The sequence below is a fragment of the Manis javanica genome, chromosome 11 (genome assembly GCF_040802235.1).
Source record: "Manis javanica isolate MJ-LG chromosome 11, MJ_LKY, whole genome shotgun sequence".
Lineage (NCBI taxonomy): Eukaryota > Metazoa > Chordata > Mammalia > Pholidota > Manidae > Manis > Manis javanica.
In genome coordinates, this window is record NC_133166.1 from 93,347,585 (window position 1) to 93,364,381 (window position 16,797).

General features: G+C 33.1%; 1 protein-coding gene across 7 annotated transcripts in view; it reads left to right on the forward strand.

Annotated features, from left to right (window-relative positions):
• Positions 1-16,797, forward strand: part of HMCN1 (hemicentin 1) — a 416,593-nt gene that overhangs the window by 128,181 nt on the left and 271,615 nt on the right. Inside the window, exon 1 of one of the 7 annotated variants that reach the window (XM_073216909.1) lies at positions 8,622-12,046. The exons of the other annotated variants lie outside the window; for them this stretch is intronic. The gene's annotated coding sequence lies outside the window, so the exon portion shown is untranslated. Of the gene's footprint in view, positions 1-8,621; positions 12,047-16,797 lie in introns of those variants that run through there. 7 annotated transcript variants of the gene reach the window in all.

Genomic DNA, 16,797 nt, shown 5'->3' on the forward strand with positions numbered 1-16,797 from the left:
CTCCTCCTCCTCCTCCTCCTTCTCCTCCTCCTCCTTCTCCTTCTCCCCCTCCTCCTCCTCCCCCCCTCCTCCTCCCCCCTCCTCCTCCCCTTCCTCCTCCCCCTCCCCCCTCCTCTCCCCCTCCTTTCTTCTTCTTCTTCTGAATGTTTGTGTTTCTCAGCCTTAGCTAGCCTCTAAACATATCCTTTCTGTTGATGCTATACATCAATCTTTTCTACCTTATTCTGCATGACTCGATTCCTCAGTTCATTTGGATCTCTACTTAAATGTCTTTTTCTCCTGATTGCATTATTTAAAATCACATCCCTCGTTCTCTGTTCTATTTTCCTGTTATCCTACTTCATTTCTTAAGTATTTTCCTCTGCCGAATATTATATTTACATTCATTTGTCATGTCTAAAACAATGTTGGACCCACAGTGTGTACTAAATTAATGGTTATTAAATGAATGTTCTGAAGGAATGAATCTCACTGTAGTCTATGCAGGTGACGTCCAAATCTCCAGCTTTTGTCCTGTATTCTAACTGAACTATGGTCATGTTAACCTGACTATGCTACCCACACTTCTAAATTAGAACCTACCCCTTGGACATGTTCCTTTTTAGAGCCCCCCTTTGCTCTTGATATTACCACCTTTTTTACAGTCATCGCAGCTCAAATGGCCTAAATCATCCTTGACATTTTCTCTTCACTCAATTAGTCACTAAAATGCTTCCCATTTTATTTTCGTACCAGCCTCCCCAATCAACCCTCCTTACCTCACCTAATGTCTCATTTCATATGTGGCCATATGGCATTTTTACTTGTCTCTCCATTTTCACATTTATTCATATCTTTATTTTTTGTTTTATTCACTCATTCATTCAATAAACACTGTTGACGTTTACCTAGTAGGTGTTAGGCTTAAAGGATTCAATATTGAGAAAAAATAGATGTTGTCATATTCTCATGGAGCAAAATGGTTGTAGAGGGAACAGCTGAATGCAAAGATTGTTGATGGCAAGATAAACTAATTGATGGCAAGTTCCATGATGACCGAGTTTGTGGCTGAAATAAAGCAATGATGGAGGTTATAGGAGGTGAGGAGGTCAAGGTATAGAGAGGTGAGCAAGTTGGATAGGTCATCTGTATGAATGTGAAAATCACTATGGTGCCAGACTTGGAACAGAGAGAAAGACAATGGTCCAGGTGCCAAAGTCTTCAATAAATGAGGAAGAGCAACAACACAGCAGTAAAGATGGATGATACACGTCTCAAAGGGTCAGAGCTTTACTCAGGGTGGGGAAAACAGTAGTGAAGAATGAGAAGGCTTCCCCAAATCCAATCTTTCAATTCATGGGGTATGGGTCTATAAGGTGTAGGAGAATGAGCAGCTTTCATTAAGAAGAGTTGTTGGAGAACAGACCAGCCTAAGTGAGAAATGTATTTCCTTTGAGGTTAGGAATACCTTGAATTTTTGGTGAAAACTGTGAGTAAGGGTGTCCAACAATGGAAGGGAGTTTTTAGAAATAACAGTGAAGGACTTTGGGCTAGAAGGATCAGTAAAAAGTTAGGTTAATGGAGAGAAGGCATACAGCAGAATGGGTATGAAAACAGAAAAAGAGATTGATAATTGTAGGTACTTGCATCCTAGAGGATGACCAAGTTTAATGTAGATGTGAGCCATCACGGGTTCACTGACAATACACTTCTTTCAGTTTCTCTGATGCACTGCGTTTTCTCCTTTGACACTTTGGGGCCATTCCTTCCTTCCTGAGAGCTTTCCACACTCGCACCAATACCAGCCACCAATCCCTCATCCTCATTTACTGACTAATACCCACTTATACTTCAATCTCATGTTAGAAGTAATTTCCCTAAGTAACCCTCCTGAATCCCCACATTTGGGTTAAGTGCCTTTCTTTCATTGTATTATCATATTGTATTAGAATATCAATGTATCTACCACAATAGGTTGTAAATTCTACTTGAGTAAGAACTTCTGTTTTTATATCTCTGCTGACTACCAGAGTGCTAAGTATAGAGTAATAGACACGTGTAATATGTTGACTGAATGAATGAAGAATTAAAATAGTGGAATGAGGTTGAGATGTGGACCAGGAGAAATACATATTGATTTTCACATTCACAGAAAATTCCAGGTCTGCTGCTATTTGTTTAGTTATAATAGCCATGGAAAATTGAGGAAGAAAGGAATTATCTTGCCAATAGTTGTACTGTGTACAGGGAGAGCCTGTATCCAAGTTTGGTGATGTTCCATGTGCACCAGAATGCTAATTCTAAATTAGAGCATGACCTAAATTAGAGCATACCCTGAATAAGGATTCTCTCTTATTATTCCTCTCTTCCAAGAGCCTGAAACTTCTTTTTAATGGAGTCTTGGAAGTGTGGGAAGGAAAAATAAATTTCCCTCTACTCTTCTGCCTTGGCTGGGAACCTTGTAACAAAAGAGAGAGTAATGAAAAAACAAACAAACAAACGGAAGTGTATTAACATGTATACCTTATGTATACATGGGAAATACCCAGGGAAAAATTGGTAACTCTCCAAGATGGCTTAGACCTCAGGCTGAAATACCACCTTCAGTTTAAGAAAAGGAAAGAAAGGTGTAAGGTGGCCAGTTTTGGGGAGGTGACCAGGAAAATCAACATTAACAAGGGTAAACAAGGGTTTGTTACTCAGATTTAAGTCAGAACCTTCTCAATGGAAAAGATTCTCTTGTAATTTAGAGTCATCCTTTTCATCTTGGTATGGAGAGGAAGATAACCTTACAAATAGAGATTTCTTATATGAATGTAAATTTCCCTGATGAAAGGGGAACTTCTACTCAGTTTTCAGAGCCTCTTGTATGTCTGCTGTTTCTCAAAATAATCCTTATACCAAAGAGGAAAATTTTTGATTGGCATATTCTGCCATCCTTTAGAAGCCTTTCTGATCCTTTCTTGATTCTTTTTAATCAGCCTGTCAATTAGCTGACTCTGTACATACACAGGTTCGGTTCAGATTGTTCTTGCCTCTGAATATACTTTTCCCTCTGTCTAAGGACTCTTTTTATTTTCCTAATAGGATAACCAATGCTAAAGATTGTAGTTTAAATATGGAGAGGTATCATAGAGCTATTAGAAATCTGTTACGCAGATTTACTTTATGTGAAATAATTGGTATATGACAAAGATGGACTTTTTATAGTGATACATGCATTAGTGTAGTCTGTTGGAGTAGGGAAACTCAGTGGATCAACTGGGAATGTCTAACACTTTACCTTTTTTATGAAATAATACTGTCTTAGACAATATATTTAAGCGAAAGTATCACAGATAGGGAAAGATCAGACAAAAGGAACAATTTGCTTTCTAATAAATTGAATTTGCTTTCATAACTTCTTTAGGAAATAACTTTCCTGAATTTCAATTATTTTTCAGTAGTATAAATATCACAAGTATGTATGTGTCTTCATGTTGGCTTCCTGGATTTTTGTTTTTTTGTTTTTGTTATAATGTTTCCCATCTTTATTAGAAATGTATGATACAACATAGTGCTCAATACATGAATATAGACAAATGTCATTTATAAATTCAGCCTGCAACATCAAACAGAACAAAGGTCATTTCAAATCAGTTTTCCAAAGTAAACACATAGGAATAACCAGTTTTTATAAAATACTGTAACCAATCTTTATAAAGTACAAAATCCAATCTGTACTTTTCCCAAAACTTACCCTGAATATTTCTGCAGCTTCAGAAATATTTGGGGAATGTCTTTTAGTACTTTTTCATTTCACTCACTCCTTAGACTTCCTCTTTTAAATGGCGCCTGGAAGTTGAATTCAGAATTTCAAAGAGAACTATTCTTTTAGAAATTTCTAGCCTAAATAGATGTAGAAAAGACTAGGATCCTAATGGAAAGGCATTTATTACATATTTGAAGGTTTTTCAGATCCCACCTTGCACCTTGTTTTTATGAGGAGTTAAACTTATTTTTGTTTTAAAGATTAATACTTACTTAGGTGTTATTTTTAAAGGGCACATAAATTTTCTTGGCTAGCTATATTGATCTTAGAAGACTTTCCAAATATGCACTGATTAATGAAACTGTGAAATGAAGCAAAGCTTACCTGGAGAGACCCTATGAGCATAGCTTCATTGAATAAAAACGTTAATGGAACATTCACAGTTTATTATTCCCTACCTGAAAGAATAATAGACAAACTGATGTATTGTCTTGTGCCAATATCAAAGAAATAAATCAGTTGTGTTTTAGTTGTAATGTTATTCTTTGATTATGCAGCTAAGTTGTTTTAAACTAATCTTCCTGGAGCTTGATTAGGGTAGGTCTTGGGAGTTCTAAAGGTGGACCCCACTCTAGCTTTTACTGGAGCTTGTACCAGTTTTTTATGTTTATTTCTGCATGAAATTTGATTTGACAAAAATGTCCTATTTTTTTTTAAGTTCAAGGAGCATTAATATGAATTGTTAATTGCCACTGAAAAGTAAGTTGTTTGGAATTCATAGTGTAAAACCACAGTCCAGAAGTGACCACTTTCCCACTTAAGAAATCAAGAATATAAATAATGATAAAAATTTTATTTAGCTTTGGGATTGAAATAGCAATTGAAGTTCATTTTATGAATTTTTTTCTCTGATGCCAGTGCTAGCATTAGCTTCAGTCTTCAAGCAAAAGAAATAATTATATATAATATTAGCTATTCAAAGGTTATCTGAAGAAAATCTGCACTCACTTTTGTCAAAAACTGAGGACAAAAAGAATGATCGTTTCATTTATAGCTGGTGAGAGAGAGCATTTACAAAGATGGCAGAAGGTTGAGTCTTCCTTCTCCATAGCTTGAATCCTTGGGCACCCTGGAATTAATCTTTGCTTTCTTTATAATCTCCTGTGTCTCTGATTCTCTGATCTCTATTATAGTGGCAGATTGTGAGCTCCTAAGTACCAGAGTTTTGTCAAACATTGCAGCATTTTATCCTACTGTGATGTTCAATTTCTATGCTTTTGAACAATGAATGAGTGAATGCATCACTGTACACACACACACTTACATATATATGCTTATATATATTCACTACTTTACCCCATATGAACACAAAGAAAGGTATGCTTATGACATATTTCTTTGTATTCTGATGATACCAACAGTATATCTATACATGCTATATATATACTCACCTAATACTTTTTAAACAGTATTACTGAGGTACAGTTGGCATGAACTAAAATGCATCCATATTTAGTGTACATTTTGGTGGGTTTTGACAAATTCATGTACCTGTTAGCCACCACCATAGTCATGATACAGCACATTTCCATCACTCTTAAAACTTTCCTTATGCTCCTTTCCAGCCAGTTCTGTCCCTTGCCTTTCAGGCTGTTAACCACTGAATTGTCTTATGTCACTTAATTAGTTTAGTTTTTTCTAAAACTTCATATAAATGGAGACTTTTGTGTCTAGCTTTTTTCACTCATTGTTTTTGAGAATCATTCTTTTGTTGTGTGTATCATTAGTTCACTCCTTTTTATTTATTTAGTGCATTTGAGTATACGGGCATACCACAATTATTTAACCATTTCTTTGTTGTCTAACAATTGGGTGGTTTCCAGTTTTTGTTTACTTTGGTTAAAGCTGCTTTAAACATTGTTGTATGGTTCTTTGTGCAGACAGGTATTTTCATGTTTCTTGGATGAGTGATTAAGGCTAAAATTGCTGAGTGATGGGCAATATACATTTCACTTTATAAAAAAACTACCAGGCTATTTTCCAAGATGATTGTACCATTTCACATTTCCATCATCAATGTATGAATTCCATTTGATCCCCCTTCTTGCTGCCGCTTGGTATTGTCAGTCTCTTTAATTGTAGGTATTTTAATAGTTGTATTTTTATCTCCTTGTGCTTTTAGTTTGCATTCCCTTCATAATTAATGATGTTAAATATTTTTAATTTTTTGGCCATTTGTATGTCTTTTGTGAAGTGTCTATTCAAACCTGTTGCCCAAAATTTATTGGTCTGCCTTTCTTAGTGATTTTCTAAAATTTTGTTAAGGATTTTTCTATTTCATGAGGAATATTGTTCTTGAAATTTTTTTGCCGACTCTAAAATCAGAGTAATACTTGTCTCAGAAAATGACTTAGAAAGTGTTTACATTCCTATTTTCTAAAAAAATTTATGTAATATTGATATATAGTTTTTTCCTTAAGTATTTAATAGTTGTTACAATGGAAGGAATCTAGGCATGGAGGTTTTGTGGAGAAATTTTTTATTATGAATTCAATTTCTCAAATAGACATAGGCCTTCCCATAGTCTTCATTTCTTCTTGAGTATGTTTCGCTAAATTGTCTTTCAAAGAATGTCCATTTCATCTGAGTTATTTCATTTATTGGCATGAATTTTTTTGTAATATTCCCTTATCCTTTTAATGGCTGAAGGATCAGTAGAGATATTACTTTTTATTTCTGGTATTGGCTATTTATGGATTCTTTGTTGTCTGATCAGTCTGGCCAAAGTACTATCAAATTTTAATATTTATTTTAAGCTAATTGCTTTTGGTTTTATTGATATTTTTCTCTCATTCTCTTTCTTTTGTCTGTTTTGCTGTTTTCTGTCCTTATCTTAATTATTTTCTTCTTTTTCATTTTAGAATTAATTTACTCTTCAGATTTCTGAAGGTGGGAGCCTAGATCATTATTTTCCTTTGAGATCTTTTTTATTTTTTGATAAATGCATTTAATGCTATAAGTTTTCCTATAAGCACTGCTTTAGCTGCATGCCAGGAATTAGAGTCTATTATGTTTTCATTTTTACTCAGTTTAAGATGTTTTCTAATTTCTTTACTGCTTTCTTCTTTGACTCATGAGTTATTTAGTATGATGTTAATTGCCAAATATTTGGAAATTTTCCAAATATCTTTCTGTTTTGAATATCTAACATAATTCTGTTATAGCCAAAATGCATGCTTTGTATGACTATATTTTAAATTGTTGAGACATGTTTTATGGCCCAGCATAGATCCATGTGACTTGAAAATAATGTGCATTTTCTCTTGTTTGGTGGATTGTTTTATAAATGTAAAATACAATTGTTTTGCAGTGTTTTTCAGATATACACTATTGATTTGTGTGTACTTGTATTAATTACCAAGAGAGAGATGCTAAAATCTAATTGTATATTGATCTATTTGTCTTTTTAGTTATGTTAGGAATTGCTTTATGTATTTTGAAGCTCTATTAGTGGGTGCAAACATATAGAGAATTGTTATGTGTTCTTGGTGAATTGACTCTTTGAACTCTGTTTTATTCCTGTTAATAGTTCTTCTGAAATCTAGTTTTTCTTGTTAATAAAGCAGTTTGTTTTCTTATATATAATGTTTATATGGTAAGTTGTTTTTTTGTCTTTTGCTTTTAGTCTAACAGTGTCTTCATGTTAAAGTATTGCTTCTAGACAGCATATGATCAGATCTTGCTTTTTGTATCATGAGTGATACTCTTTTTTTAAAAGAGCATGTAGACTATAAAAATTTAATGTAATTATATATTCATAGGCTTAAATATATCACTTACTGTTTTTGTTTCATGTGTTCTTTGCTACATTTTTCTTTCTTCTTTTTCCTTTACATGATTTGAACATTTTTTCAATCACTTTTGGCTTACTAACTGCAGCCCAATGTTTTGTATTTTTAATGGTTGATTTAAGGCTTAATATCAACATTAACTTATGACAATGTGCCTTCAATGATATTACTTCACATATTATAAAAATAACTTTTCCAACAGTACATTTTCATTTCTCTCCTTTTATCCATTGAGCTGTTGTTATTTTTCTCATTAATTTTTTTCTGCATATGTTATGAAACCCACAGTATGTTGCCACTAATGTACAATGTTTTAAACAGTCAGTTTTCTTTTAAGTTACCCTTGTATATGCCATTTTTGGCTCTCTTTATTAGCTACTGTCCTTTGAGTAGGTTTAAGTTTCAACCTGGTGTTGTTTTTTTTTGTGGTACCAGAACTTCCTTTAATATTTCTTATGATTCAGGCTTGCTGGTGACAAATTATCTCAACTTTTCATTCATTCTTTCTTTTTTGGTGTGGAGAATCGCTGTTTTTGTCTGTTGTTTTCACTGTAAAATCGTTGACCATTTTTTTTCTTCCCATATGACTCAGTTTTTGCTGAGAAGATTGCAGTCATTGTTAGGTTTGTTCCTTTGTTGGTAATGTACCCCATTTTCAGGTTGCTAAAATTTTCCCTTTATCACCTCTTTTCATCAGTTTGATTATAATTTTCTTTTGGTGTTTATGTTGCTTGGGTTTTGTTGAAATTTTCAGATCTGTGGATTTATAGTTTCTATCAAATTTGGAAAAATTTTGATTATTATATCTTTATATATATGAATACACACACACACATATATATATATGCACACATATATATTTATTCTTGTTCTCCTTTTGGGACTTTATTGAAGTTTTGTTCATATTATTTAATAGTTTATGTGTTTCATTTTGAATAGATTCTATTAGTATTTCTTCAGGTCATTAAGATTGACTTCTGTGATAGTGAATCTTCTGTTAATCCCATATAGTGTATGTTTCATTTCAGATATTGTATTTTTCATTTTTTGAAGTCCCATTTATTTCTTCTTTATATTTTTTCACTTCTCTTCTCTAATGTTCATATTTTCCTTTACTACATCCTTCTGCATGTGGGGCATATCTGTAGCAGTAATTTTAACATCATTGTCTACTAGATCAATGATTTCTGTCATTTCTGGTCTGTTTTAGTTGAATAGTTATGGGTCAAGCTGTTCTCCTGATTCTTTGTATGTCTAGTGATTTTGGACCATAGCCTAGATATTGTTAATTTTATATTGAGTGTTGGATTTTGTATTCATTTAAAGATTACTGGGCATTTATATGACAGGGAGTTGAGGTACTTCTGGATTTGGTTGATCCTTTGTGGTTTGTTTTTAATCTCTTAACAGAGTGAGCAAAAAATGCCTTCATTCTAGGGATAATTTAATCCTACTTCTAAGGGATGGCCTTTCTGTGGTCTCTGCTAATTTCACCCCAGATTCAATAAGGTTTTTCTGCTGTGTCTTAAGTGAACTCATATAATTACTGGTGCTGTGTGATCTCTAGAAATTTGTATTTCATCCCAAATAATCTTTCTTTTGGGGGAAGTTGTTCTTGTTCTCATGGGGTTTACCCCTTGTACAAACAGGTCGTTATTCATACAAAGACTCAAGAGATCTCCAGGGCAAGTATCTTGATTTTTTAATAGATCCCTCTTCTCTAGAATTCTTCCCTTAAAATCCTAGTTGCTTCAGCCTCTGCAAACTCAGATCTCTGCTTCTTGAACTCAATTTGTTTTCCAGGCTGGAAGTGGCCTCTAGCTAAATCCTGGGTTCCTCTCCTGTGTTTACTATCTCTTAAGGATCACATCTTTTGCTATTGTTGAATTATGTTTTAAAAAGAAGCTGTTTTCTCTTGCCTACTGGTTTTAGTTGTTTAGGGTAGGGTAATTCCTAACTTGGCACTCCCTCATGAAACCAAATTGATTTGAAAGTGTCTGAAACAGGTTAGTTACTAAGCAATCAGTCAAACAATTGTATCTGTTTTGGAAAGCAAAAATGCTTTATGAAGAATGTTTTATAGGGGACTGTGGGAGGAAAAAATGATGAAAGTGCAAAGGGCTTGAAACCTCAGAATCAGAGTTGTTTTACTTTATCTTATCATGTAATGGTCATTCTGCAAAAAAATGGCTTATGCAACAGGATTTGTTGTTTTAAAAGATTCAACAATACTGATATTGGGGAGACAAATGCAAATTATTATGTATGAAGTGGTAAAATAGGATAGTTGTAAGTAACAGAAAACCTAAAATCTTAATGTTATAAAGTTGAGCGTTAATGTTTAAGAAGCAGTGTTACACTAATGTGTCTTTAGAAATGGTTTATAATAATCAATGGGAAAATGCTGTCCATGGACAAGCCTGTTTTGTATTGCCTGGTAGTGGTCCTTCTTTGTCACAAGAACCTGAGGAATGTCATAGGAGCAAAAGTTGTTGAAAGAATTATGAATTCAGTATATTAGTAAAGGTTATTCATATTCTTAAGAGTGAAGATACATTGCTAAGTAACTTTGTAAATATGAAGATAATCTACAGGAAAGGATAAAACATATCTCAACAAATTCACATAGGGAAGAACAAGGATAACTATATTCTTTATTAAGTTTACTTAATAAAGGCATATATACATAAAGACCATGATTATATAGTTTTTGAAAATCACTAAACAACATTTATCACCACCTTTCTTGAGAGTCGTAGACAGAATTAAAGCAGAAAACTGGGTAATCTGATTCCATCCTTTTATGTTCCAAAGGTAAATAATAAGTTTTTCATTGTTAGCTGAATTAAAAACTACTCTTTAACTTTTAAATTGTGACCAAAGTATTCCTTTTTTCTATACTAGCAGCATGATTGTAAAGGACTATGTTCCTATACTCGGCCCTCTAAATTAAGTCTCTTAGGGCATAGGCTTATCTCCTATCACTTTGTTACTAAGATTTATAAGTAAAAGTATGTCTATAGTTAAATAAGTCAGAAGATTTTGAGTAAGTAGATAATTTTATTTCCCAATGCCAGACACATTACTTTCTTTAATTATATTTACTCTGACTAAAGGAAAGACAACAGCCAGTTTTCTACCCTGCATTTCATAAAACTTGCAAGAAAAAATTGATTCCAGTTGTCTCTTTTGCTATACTAGTAATACTGTACTTTTCATAGCATTATGGCTCAAGGGAATGATTCCCTGTCATGCATGTGATAGCAAATTGAATTTAAAAGTAGTCTCTTTACAGCTTTATAGTCATTCCATAAGGATTCACCAGTTGGAAATCTGCCCTTTTAAGTTACAAAAGTGCCTAAATGCTTATTGTGTACTGAGATTCTGTCTAAAGACAGTCATCATTTGCATAATTTGGGATGGAGACCACATAGATTTTGCCCTGCTTCACTGTGAAAAGTACTTTACTAAACATTGTGTGGCTTAATATTAGTGTAATGATTATTGGCAATTGAGTCTCTGTACTCTGCATGTTGTTTGAAGAGAACTATGCAGAGGATAAAAGGGCTCTGTAGAGACAGGTGTGGGGAGAAACCCAGTTATGTACATGCTCTGTAGCTTATAGTCATTCAAGATCCAAATGAAGTAAACAGCCAACATAGTTAAGTAGGTAAATAAACAAAAGATTCTTTAGTTAGGTGTTCAGAAACTTTAGGTCTTAAAAAGATAAAACTTGAATGAATCTCCTTTGAAAGGTTAGGAATATTTATTTCTCATTATAACTCTTTATAAATCATCTTTATTTACACACAATGTATTTATAGATCAAACACATGTTCAAATTTTCAAACTTAAGTAAAATGTTTCATAAAAAAGAAAAGCATGCAGTTTCCTTTTAGGAAGTTGTGATTCACAGCATCCAATGTAGTCTTACAGATGGAATGCATCATAAAGCTATATTGTGGAAATTTTTATTTAATGCACTTTCTAATATCAGCACCCTAGTCCAAGTCTTCATCACTTTGCACCTATATTACTGCAATAATTTCTTCTTTCTCTACCTCTAGTCTCCCCAGTCCAGTTCAGTAAAATGAACTTCCTCAAATATCACACAATCACATCTGGCCCCTGTTCTAAAAACCAACCCTTACTGCCATTTGAATGATATCCAAATTGTTCTTGTTGGAATCCAACCCCTCTGTAATTGGTCTCACCTTGCCATCCAAATATTTCTCCAGATATTTCCTAATAGTCCATTCCCCGCTCTCGTTAGGGTGTCTCCTCCACACCGAGTTGAATACTTTGCTGCCTCTGCAGTTCTGCTTCTAAAGCTTCTGTAACCTTGAATAACCTCACCTTCCAGCTTTTCACTTTTTTTCCTTTCTGCCTTTCAAGGAACCATCTTTTGTCCCACCTAATACATGAAGCCTTCCTGGAGTATACCTGTCAAGGGGACACTTTCCTAGTACGTACTGTCTGTTATGGCATATTTCTCAGTCTATTTTAAGAGGCACTTAGAAAAAAAAGCAATCTAATATATATATATGTGTGTGTATATATATATATATACATATATATATATATTTAAGACATCAATGTGTTTTTGTTTATTAAACCTTTCACATTTAACATTATGCATCAGAATTTCATTTTTAAAGATCTTTATCTTGAAAAATTAAATTATTGTTTTTTTCTACCAAAATATTCTTAAGGAATAAGCCAGTTTTTTATATCATACTTAGGAAATTAAAAATTAATTAGAAATGCATTATACATATGATACAAACATAATTATTTTTAAAAATTATATTCGTGATTGTGGAATACATAATTTTTCTTATATTCTATTTTTTAAATCAGTATTGATATGTATGGAAGTGTGTTTATATATGTTAGATATATAACATTTCCTAGTCTTATTCTTAGTATCCTTGATCTCCACTTTCAAAGTGGATTCAGATTTTTTTTTTTTGAGAGGGCATCTCTCTTATTTATTGATCAAATGGTTGTTAACAACAATAAAATTCTGTATAGGGGACTCAATGCACAATCATTAATCAACCCCAAGCCTATATCTCAACAGTCTCCAATCTTCTGAAGCATAACAAACAAGTTCTTACATGGTGAACAAGGTCTTACATAGTGAATAAGTCTTAAATGGTGAACAGTGCAAGGGCAGTCATATCACAGAAACTTTTGGTTTTGATCACGCATCATGAACTATAAACAATCAAGTCAGATATGATTATTCGTTTGATTTTTATACACGATTTATATGTGAATCCCACATTTCTCCCTTATTATTATTATTTTTTAAAAAATAAAATGCTGAAGTGGTAGGTAGATGCAAGATAAAGGTAGAAAACATAATTTAGTGCTGTAAGAGGGCAAATGTAGATGATCAGGTCTGTGCCTATAGACTAAGTATTAATCCAAGCTACACAAGGGCAACAAGACATCCACGGATACAGAAGATTTCTCTCAAAAAAGGGGGGGGGTGAGGTTCTAAGCCTCCCCTCTGCTGGTCCCCAGTTTCTCTCCTGATGGTCCCCCTGTGACTGTGCCTGTCTTAGGTTGTTCCTCCCTTGAGGAATCTTACCCGTCTCTGGCTAACCAGTCATCTTCCGGGGCCATACAGGGAAATGTAAAGTTGGTAAGTGAGAGAGAAGCAATATTCTTTGAAAAGGATAGATTTTTACTTCTTTGCAGATTTATGCCCTGTGGCTTCTATGCCCAGCATTTGTCTTGAGGTATCTTTACCACTTGGAAGAATTATGATACTCAGTAATTTTCGATATGAGGCACTAATTCTACTAAAGGGTTGTAATTAGGAAGGAAGGAAGAAAAGCTATAGAGGTAGCAGATGGAAGAAAACATGGGAAGATTGATTATTTCTTTGACATATCTTCTTGTAGAGTAACATAAGCATGTATAGGTTTTAAACTACTAATTAAATTGCGTACATACATTAACATAATAGGAGTACAGTTACATAACAAAAGCAGACGTACAATTACCAGCCATGTCCAGGGAAACCAAGAAAACCAGTTAGGTACCCTAGGCATTTGTGAAAACTTATCAATGGTATGATGGATATTGTCTAACTGAATTTGAATAGTTGGAGAAAAATCAGACAAATTAAAACAACACATTCCTGGGAACTGTTCACATCCCACGTGTTCTTTTAACAGTAGATAGTCTATAGTTGCACGATTTTGGAGCACAGCAACTGTAATATATTTTTAATGGAATTTATTTTATAATCAGTGGCATGCCATAGATTGATTAGAAGTGTTTTTTTCTTTCTAACTGGTACATAAAAGAATAGTGCATCTTACAATTTATACTGTCTTGAGTTGAAAAAAATGTGTATGTTATTATTTATTTTTTTCTAATAGTTTGATGTGTGTCTGATGTATTGCTTGACATTATTATAGATTTTATTACTACCATAGAAATCTTTTATTTATTGTTTCCATGTTGCTCCTTTTCAATACCCAATAGTTCTAGGTATATAACTGAACTTTTGAATTTAATTAGTGAAATTTTATTTCAATTAAATCAAACAAATATAATGAATATGCTTGGTTAGAAAAGTGCTCTTATGAATCATTGCTAATTTTTATTTTATTTTATGCTTTTCATTTCTAAATATTATATACAGAAATGTGCACCTAAGCATACAGCTTAATACATTGTCACAAACTCAAAATACCCTTGGTAACTAAAGCCCAGATCGAGAAACTGAACATTTCGAGGACCCCAGAAACTCAGGCCACCTTCCAGTTACACAGGTTACCATTATCCTGACCTTGAAAAGCATAGATTAGTTTGGCAAGTTTTGTCCTTTATGTAAATGCAGTCAAACAGCACATACACTTTAGTGTCTGGTTTTTCTTTCACGTTGTATTTGTAAGATTCAGCCCCATTGGTGACTATAATTATAGATCATTCATTCTCATTCATATATTGAATTTTATTTTATGAATATACCATAATACATTTATCCATTCCCTTGTTGATACATATTGGCTAATTTCCAGTTTTGATCTAATGCAAATAGTGCTGCTTTGAACATTCTAGGGTGTGTCATTTGCTGAACATATGTATTAATTTCTCTTGGTTAAGTATCTAAGAGTCAGAATACTGGGTCACAGAATATGGTCAATTTCCCTTCAGTAGATGCCACCCTTTTCCAAAGTTGATTCAATTTATACTTCCACCTGTAATATATAAGAAAACACTCGGTGTTTTCTGTCTCTTCCATTTAAGCCATTCTTGTGGATGTATATGATGCCATTATTTGGTTGAGCTGTAAGGATTCACATAAAAATAATTACTGAAGCTATTACCATTACTTATTTTGCATATTTGCCTGGCTATAGTTCAATGCCTGTCTGATTATTTTGAACTGTTTCTGATGGTGTCTTTCTGGTGACATTTTAACTATAATTATCTCTGTCTTTGGGGAAATTTATCGATCATTTCATTTAATTCCCAGAGTTCTCTCTTTGGTTCTCCTACCTTTTAAGTCAAGAATTAGTTATACTAATTCCCAAGAGTTGGGACCACTTACTTAACATTTTGTTGGTTGCCTCTTTGGATTAATGTCTTTGGTTATTTTTTGTTTATAAGTGTTTCTAATTAATACCTGCATTGTTTGCTGGATAAAGTTAGAAATAAAATATTTGAGCCCCACAGATGCTATAGTTATTATCTGTTGTGAATATGTGCTGTATATGAAAGCCATGGTTTGAAATCTGTGCATTAAAACTCAAGTGGATTAATATTTCTGATTGATTTTCCATATGTTCTAAGGTTTCTTAATGCTTAAGTATTAGATATTTAGCTTATAATTCCATTTTATCTACCCCATGATTGCTGAGAGAAACACTGTGGTCATTTTTCTTGCCAATATTATTTCCTACTCATGTCCAGGTCAAGGTGTTTGTTTTTTTGCTGGATCATAAAGCTATATATTTTTAATTGCTTTAAAATTAAAGACACTGACTCCAGTATATTTAACTCCACAGGTTTATACAGGTTGAATGGCTTATTACCATGAAAATGAACTATGACTTGGAAATGAAAAAAGTGTACTCCCTCAATCACAATGTTCCATTTACAAAACAAGATTTAGAAAATAATGGGGGATCAATGCAATAGTTTTCTGAAATGATAATGAATTTCCAACTATTTCTTTTGTGGTCTAGAAACTCAAAGTGCTTGAGTTCAGCCAGCCTCTGATGATGGATTGCATTTTAAGAGTCTCTTTTGTAAGACATTTCTTGCATTATCACTGGGTAAAGAATAAGTAGTCTTGGAATTTGCCTCTTCCTCTAGTAGCTGGACACTGATTGGTTCATTACCTGTAAATTGTTGTGTTTAGTTTATCTCCTAATCCCAACCTTAAGTGTCTTATTACAACCTCATTTAGTAATTAAAATATCTGCTTCAGGACATGAGCTCTGTCTGATTTCTTTTGTTATTTCCAAATGTCTCAACCAGATAATGTGAGTAGATAGTAAGTTCTCATAAATATATTTTGAAATAAGAAGATATAAAACTGTATGTGTAATATACCCCTAATTACGTAAATAAGTCTGTGTGTAACACACAGATGCAAAAAATATGGAAAGAAATCCCATAATATTGAAGAGTGACTATTTGCAGGTACTACAATAGTAGGTGTTACTTATTTTGTTCTCATGTCTCTTCCAATTTTTTACATAGCATATATTACTGTTATGATAAGAAAAAGTCTTAATATAAAATCTGAAAATAGAAATGTAATATAAAATAATTAATTTATATTAGATACAGAAACAGCAGGATCCTTAAAACTCATAACTTTTGGTCAAGCTGACTGTCAGCGTTACATCGTTGATAAAGAAACCAGGATTCTTCTAATTGTTCAATATGTAAATAAGCTTACTAGTCATGAACAAGATCATTTGTGGTTATTCTGTTGGCAGTGTGTAGAAATTCAAAAGTAATAAGTTTACTTACTATTTAAATTTATAGGCACAGTATAATTGAAGAGTCTTTTTTCTCATTCTTCATCTATAGTCCTTTATACCATTTTGTCTTTGTAGCGAACTTCAAATATTCTTTCATGTTGTTTTAATTTACTCTTTTCCTTTTAGTGATTGAAATACTTTATAATGTGATGGCTCTTGAACCTTACTTTCCTTTCGCATTTCTGATCATAGTTTA